Source organism: Glycine max, chromosome 9 (assembly GCF_000004515.6).
Source record: "Glycine max cultivar Williams 82 chromosome 9, Glycine_max_v4.0, whole genome shotgun sequence".
NCBI classification, from domain to species: domain Eukaryota; kingdom Viridiplantae; phylum Streptophyta; class Magnoliopsida; order Fabales; family Fabaceae; genus Glycine; species Glycine max.
In genome coordinates this window covers 45,904,654-45,912,542 of record NC_038245.2, presented here as the reverse complement: position 1 = coordinate 45,912,542, position 7,889 = coordinate 45,904,654, and the positions used below count along the sequence as shown (strand labels likewise).

The 7,889-nt window shown below is 38.0% G+C and overlaps 1 pseudogene; it reads right to left on the bottom strand.

Annotated features, from left to right (window-relative positions):
* LOC100816383 (endoglucanase 1-like) lies at positions 1-2,720 on the bottom strand (annotated as a pseudogene).
* Positions 2,721-7,889: the final 5,169 nt, after the last annotated feature.

Below are 7,889 nucleotides of genomic sequence, written 5' to 3'. Positions count from 1 at the left end.
AGTAAGCCAAAACACCAACAAAAGGAGCATTGATGAATGTTGTTGGCTCTGATTGACCAACATTATAGCGCGAATCCCGAAAAGAATCATCTTCCGCAGGTCCTCCAACCACAGCCCCAGTAAGTTTTGGAATATTGGTCTCCTTCACGACACTGGATATGTTGTGGGTTCACATCCACAGGCGGTGGTGTATCTTCTCAGGATACTTGGCTCCATACCCCACCATGTATGACAAAATCAAAACTTACATACTAACTAAACTCAAATTTTATTGAAGAGAAAATGAAAGATGATCGAGTAACCTGCGAAACAAGCATGCTTGGAGCGAGTCCCCATCCAAATTCATCAGGATTGCCCATGGATTGGATGTTTGCTTTCACAAAATCCCGATAATTGGACCTATTAGTGGCTTTATACAACCATGCTGCTCCCCAAATCAACTCATCCTGAATTTGGTGCATTAATAATAATAATTTGATTTTCCCTTTAAAAATTATAAGCTTGAAAATTGTAACAATGTAGCCACTATAATCACAGTAGAAGGGGCATGCTCCCGCACCGAGGCAGTTATTATAAGATCTACGGTATTTATTATTTGCAAAGTCAAACACCTAAATATCCCGTACATAGGGACATAAACTAACATTAATTAGATTTGAAATTGAAATTAATACATTTAATTTAATTAATAGCGTATCCTAAATGCCAAGGAAGATGCTTCAAGTGCGGCTGCAATCTCAGGTTTTAGAAACAAAGTACGAGGTTCGAAGAGTGTCCATGACTCCATGTCTTCTGGTCTCTCCCAACAATCGTGATCGGCATTGGGATTGCCAACTTGCGCCACAACTACATTACGATATTTTGTGGCTTTAAGGAAATAAACACTTCCCCACCGGATTGCTTCCCATGCATTTTGCAACTCTGAACCCATCAGATCTCCAAATTCTAAGACACTCCAACCTAGCATGCTCATTGTGAATGCCATAGGAAAACTGAATTTCACATTGTCGCCAGCGTCATAGTATCCACCTGCCATATTTATCTGAAATTTCCAATAATACAACATTCTATTTTATGAGGTGGGGTGAGAATAGAACTTTAATATTATATTAAAAACTGCAAATATCGATCAATATAATTTTCTGTTAATGCTAAAAGATTAATCAATCTGGTTTGGAGAAAGTAGTATACTATCCTTATCCTTGTCAATAACATTGTTTTAACTAATTCACTAAATTTAAAAATTATTGGGACACTCACTATTTTATTATTTTCACCTAATTTTTTAACCTAATTACCAATTAATATGTGCTAATCATCTTCAATCCTCACAAGAGAAAAAATAATTATCTTTTATTAATTCATAATATTTATTATTGAATTTAATGGTCATATGATGATAACTCTATTGATATTATACATAATGTGTATAACATAGCCTATTATCTCTTTATTGTTTATTAACTAAAAAGTTATAAATAATTAGTATTTTAGCCCATGTAATTCAGGGTTAAATGTTTATTTTATACAACTAAATTTTTTGATAAAAAATACTTCTAAATATATAAATTATATTATAATTAATGTATTTAATTAATAAATATATTTGTACTTATAAATTATATTTATACTTATAATAAATAATTTAAATCATGATATACCGTTATATTTAATTATTGATAATTTCTTTTAAAAAACATTTAAAAATCAAGTTAGAACTAACAAATATATTTTTAAAGATAGAACTAAAGATATTATAGATTAAAAAGAGATAAATATTTAATTGAAATAATTAAGATATTAAAAATATTGGAGAATATACTAGGTACATGCTAGAAATATGTTTGAATTTAAATATGCATTTAAAATTAATTTTGATATTCAATTACAACTGGCTAAACGATTTCGTTGATATTAAATGGAGAAGTTTATTATTTCATGAGAGCGGAATGACAACACTTATAATTTGATATAAAAAAAATGAAAGAAACAATTTAAAAAATCTTATAAATATAAATAAACAAATTATCCCAAAAAAAAAGTCTCACATATATATAAAAAACAAAGATAATATAACCGATTAATATGAAATCTCCAAAAATAATTTTAGATATTGAAAATATAAACACGCGCAAAGAGAAGAAGTTTAATAATTACATGAATATCAGAGCCATCATGAAGTGCAGAGTCTTTCCGCCATTTGATGCGTTGAGAAGGTGGTAACTTGCCAGACCTCTGCCCTTCAAAAAACAAGATGCTCTTTGCTAATGCTTCTGCATAGTTAATTGAAGCTTCCCTTTGTCATTGTGATTGTTACTAACAATGATAGTTTTGACGACATAGCTGCGTTGTTTGCTCTCATATTTTACGTAGTTATGTACCTTTACAATTACAAGTATATGCTACTGTGCAGTGTGAGCCTTCATTCACCTCTGGAACACTATAAATAAGCATACACGTCCCTATTATGATATCCTGAAATGTGCATGATCACAATATTACCATGCATATTAACAGCATCTAACAAGAAGTAGTTAAGATCGTTAGGTTAGTTAGAATAATCAGTTACAACTAACCTAAAGATCCTTCATGTACATATATTGACAAACCTACGTAATGAAAGTATGATGCATATTTCTGTTTTTTTCCAGAACTGAGTCTTGATTCTCTCTGCATAATACGATATCTTTACATTATGGATACAGCGTCTTCTTCTTCATCACGACATATCACGTTTTCTCACATGGTATCAGAGCTCTTCAAATGAGGAGCTCTGCTGCGCACTCACTATTCTCCTATCTTTCTTTCTTCCAAACATTCGTTGTTCATCATGAACGAAGCTGCATTCAACAATGTCGAGAGTTATTTGTACCTTCATCCTAGTGAAAATCCAGCTGCTGCTCTTGTCTCCCCAGTGCTGGACTCAACCAACTACCATTCATGGAGTCGCTCCATGATCACTGCACTTAGTGCTAAGAACAAGCTAGAATTCGTGGACGGAAGCGCACCGGAACCACTTAAAACGGACAGAACATACGGTGCTTGGCGACGATGCAATAATATGGTGGTATCCTGGATAGTACACTCAGTTGCTGCTTCTATAAGACAAAGCGTGCTCTGGATGGACAAAGCCGAAGACATCTGGAGAGACCTGAAGTCGAGATACTCGCAGGGAGATCTTCTGAGAATCTCCGATTTGCAGCAAGAAGCATCGACATTAAAGCAAGGAGCCCTCTCGGTGACAGAATATTTCACTAAGTTACGCGTAATTTGGGACGAGATTGAGAACTTCAGACCTGATCCAGCTTGCACCTGTAATAGCAGGTGTTCCTGCTCAGCTTTCGCCATTATCGCGCAAAGAAAGCTTGAGGACCGAGCTATGCAATTCTTGCGAGGCTTGAATGAACAGTATACAAACATCCGATCCCACGTATTGCTTATGGATCCTATACCAGCCATATCAAAGATCTTTTCATATGTGGCACAACAAGAACGGCAACTGCTGGGTAATTCCTCTTCTCCCAATCTTAATTTTGAGTCTAAAGAAATCTCCATTAATGCTACGAAGTCCATTTGTGATTACTGTGGTCAAATGGGGCACACTGAAAGTGTGTGCTATAAGAAGCATGGTATGCCTCCCAATCACGAGATGAGAAACAAAGGCAATGGAGGAAGGAAGACTTGTACACACAGTGGAAGGATAGGACACACTGTTGATGTGTGTTACCGGAAGCACGGATACCCGCCGGGATATAAACCCTTCAATGGAAGATCCACAGTCAATAACATGGTGACGATGGATAACAAAACCATGGATAATCAGACTCAGCATCACGAATCCCAGGATCTCGTTCAATTTTCCCCAGAGCAATATAAGGCTTTACTTGCTTTAATCCAGCGGCCATCAATCGGAAACACGGCGTCGGAGCAAACCAAACAAGTTGCTTCAATATCGTCTTGCACCACTGATAAGCTTCCTAACCCAGGTATGTCTCGACCTATCATGAGCTCCTGGATACTAGATTCAGGAGCCACGGACCATGTAACATGTTCCCTAAACAATCTTCATTCATACGAGTCGATTAACCCAGTTACAGTGAAGCTACCTAACGGTAATTACGTTCACGCTACCCATTCAGGCACTGTGCATCTTTCAAAAACCATAACCTTGTTTAACGTTTTATACATACCCACATTTACCTTTAATCTCATTTCTATTTCTAAACTCGTATCTTCCACTAACTGTACCTTGATTTTCTCTTCCACTTCATGTATGCTACAGGACACGAACCTTCGTATGAAGATTGGTATAGTTGAAGAGAGACATGGCCTCTATCACCTTATACCAGACCAAAACGACAAAGCTATTTGCTCAACCATTGTTCATCCTAAATGCAATATTATACCCATAGATCTTTGGCATTTTCGAATGGGCCATCTATCAACAGAAAGGCTGCAATGTATGAAATCTTACTATCCTATTCTAAGAAATGATAAAGACTTTGTGTGTAATACATGTCACTATGCCAAACACAAAAAGCTTCCCTTTTCCTCGAGCATATCACATGCATCACATACTTTTGATTTGCTTCATATGGATATATGGGGTCCATGTTCAAAAACGTCTATGCATGGGCATAAGTACTTCCTAACCATTGTTGATGATCACTCACGATTTACATGGATACATCTTATGAACACTAAAGCTGAAACGCAAAACATCATCATAAACTTCATTGCATCCACTGAAACTCAATATAATAGGAAAGTCAAAACGATCAGAAGTGACAATGGGTCTGAATTTCTCATGCCCAGTTTCTATGCATCAAAAGGAATCATGCATCAAACAACATGTGTAGAGACACCCGAACAGAATGGCATTGCTGAACGCAAGCACCAACACTTGCTTAATGTGACACGTGCACTCTTGTTTCAAGCTAACTTGCCTTCGAGTTTTTGGTGTTATGCATTATTGCACGCAGCATACTTAGTAAACTGCATCCCTACTCCCTTTCTACATAACGCATCTCCCTATGAAAAGTTACATGGACATATTCCAGATATATCTCATCTCCGCATTTTCGGTTGCCTATGCTATGCTAGCACACTCAAAGCAAACCGAAAGAAATTAGATCCTAGAGCACATCCTTGCATTTTTATCGGATTTAAAACAAACACGAAAGGATATTTGATTTATGATTTACATTCACATAGCATCACTACATCCCGAAATGTTGTGTTTTATGAAAATCATTTTCCGCAAATCATTAACCCACAACATTCAGATATAAAACCCAGCACACTACTCCCAGAACCCTTCTCCATTACCCAACATGACCCAATTACAGGAACCTCACCAACACTACCTCCAGTACATGAACCCGTAAACATTACACGTGTGGAGGAACCCATTTTCTCACAACCCAGACGCTCAACACGACCCAAACAAGCACCATCGTACCTACAAGACTACCACCGTGAACTCTCTTCACACGATACCAATACTTCAACGAAGGTTTGTTACCCCCTGAGCTCGGTTCTCTCTTATTCACGGTTGTCACCCACACACAAGCACTTCGTTATGTCCATTACATCCACAGTTGAACCTTCCTCCTATGCCGAAGCTTCTCAGCATGACTGCTGGCTTAAAGCAATGAAAGCTGAATTGCAAGCTCTGCAATTGAACGAGACTTGGCAGCTTACTCCTCTTCCTCCTCATAAGACCGCCATTGGGTGCAGATGGGTATACAAGGTTAAGCATAAAGCGGATGGCTCCATAGAAAGGTACAAAGCACGTCTTGTAGCGAAAGGCTACACACAAATGGAAGGGCTTGATTACCTTGACACGTTCTCTCCAGTGGCGAAGCTAACCACCGTTCATCTCCTCCTTGCTGTTGCTGCCATGAACCATTGGCATCTGAGACAGTTAGATGTTAATAATGCCTTTTTGCATGGCGAACTCGAAGAAGAAGTCTATATGCAGGTTCCACCTGGTTTAACGGTTACAAATCCGAATCTGGTATGTCGTTTGCAGCGTTCGCTTTATGGGCTCAAGCAGGCAAGCCGTCAATGGTTCATGAAACTTTCCGGTTTTCTAACAGTGCATGGGTTCCAACAGTCTCACTCAGACCATTCTCTTTTTCTCCGCTTTAATGGTTCAGTCACCACGATACTCTTAGTCTATGTAGACGACATTATTTTAACAGGTAACAGCAACACTGCCATACAGGAGGTGCTCACATTGCTTGATCAAGCTTTTAAAATCAAGGATCTCGGAAACTTAAAGTACTTCCTTGGCCTGGAAATCGCGCGTTCCTCTGAGGGAATTCATTTGTCCCAAAGAAAGTACACTTTGGACATATTGTCTGACTCAGGAATGTTGGGTTGTCGGCCAAACACAACCCCGATGGATTCCTCTACCAAGCTTCACGCCACGACAGGAACTCCATTATCGGCAGAGGCTTCTTCTTCTTACCGGAGACTCATTGGCCGACTCATATACCTCAATAACACTCGTCCCGACATCGCGTACGCAGTACAACAGCTTAGCCAATACATGTCTAGTCCCACGGATGCCCATCTCCAAGCAGCCTACCGCATATTACAATACCTCAAGGGCACACCAGGCTCCGGCATCTTCTTTTCCGCCACCGGAACCCCTCAGCTCCGAGCTTTCAGTGACTCGGATTGGGCCGGATGCCAGGATTCCAGGAGATCCACCACTGGTTTTGTCGTTTATTTCGATTCTTCTCTTATTTCATGGCAATCTAAGAAGCAGTCCACCGTTTCACGAAGCTCGTCGGAGGCTGAATATCGAGCCCTAGCCTCAACCACATGTGAACTTCAGTGGTTAACTTACCTTCTTCATGATTTTCGAATGACATTTGTTGAACCAGCTACCATTTACTGTGACAACCATTCAGCAATTCGGATTGCCACCAATCCTGTCTTTCACGAACGAACAAAGCATATCGAGATCGATTGCCATGTTGTCCGTCAACAGGTCACCTCGGGTCATCTCAAATTGCTCCCAGTATCATCCTCCTTGCAACTCGCGGATATTTTCACCAAAGCTCTACCTTCCACTATCTTTCAGCCTCTTTGTAACAAGCTAGGAATGTTAAATATCCATTCCCAGCTTGAGGGGGGGATATTAACAGCATCTAACAAGAAGTAGTTAAGATCGTTAGGTTAGTTAGAATAATCAGTTACAACTAACCTAAAGATCCTTCATGTACATATATTGACAAACCTACGTAATGAAAGTATGATGCATATTTCTGTTTTTTTCCAGAACTGAGTCTTGATTCTCTCTGCATAATACGATATCTTTACATTATGGATACAGCGTCTTCTTCTTCATCACGACATATCACGTTTTCTCACAATGCATCTAAATAGAAATATAAGAAGAACAAGATCTAGAGAAATAAAAGATACTATAACATACACGATATGTTAAACAAAATAAATAAAAAATTTAAAGCATTAATTTAATGAATATTTGTAATATTAAAATATTAATGTATGTATTATCAAACAAAATATATTCAGCCAACAAAGATTATTCCAATTGATAAGAAAAACTCATATCTTTATGAGTTTGATTCCATTATCAATATAAGAGTCTTATTAATAAATAATATATAAGTATTTGTAAGTAATTACTTTTTGAATCTTGAAAACATGCATGTATCCTTATTTGGACAATTAATTACATTGGATTGCCTTTGTTTACGCTAATATTGTGAGATTAGTGCAGTGTTTTTTAATTTAGATCGGCCATTTAATTTGATGTATCGATGACCCACAAAGCAGACGAAGAGAGGCCGGAGAGGGTACTAAGGGAGAGGATCCAGATCCATCCACTGAATCATGTACTTTTATTT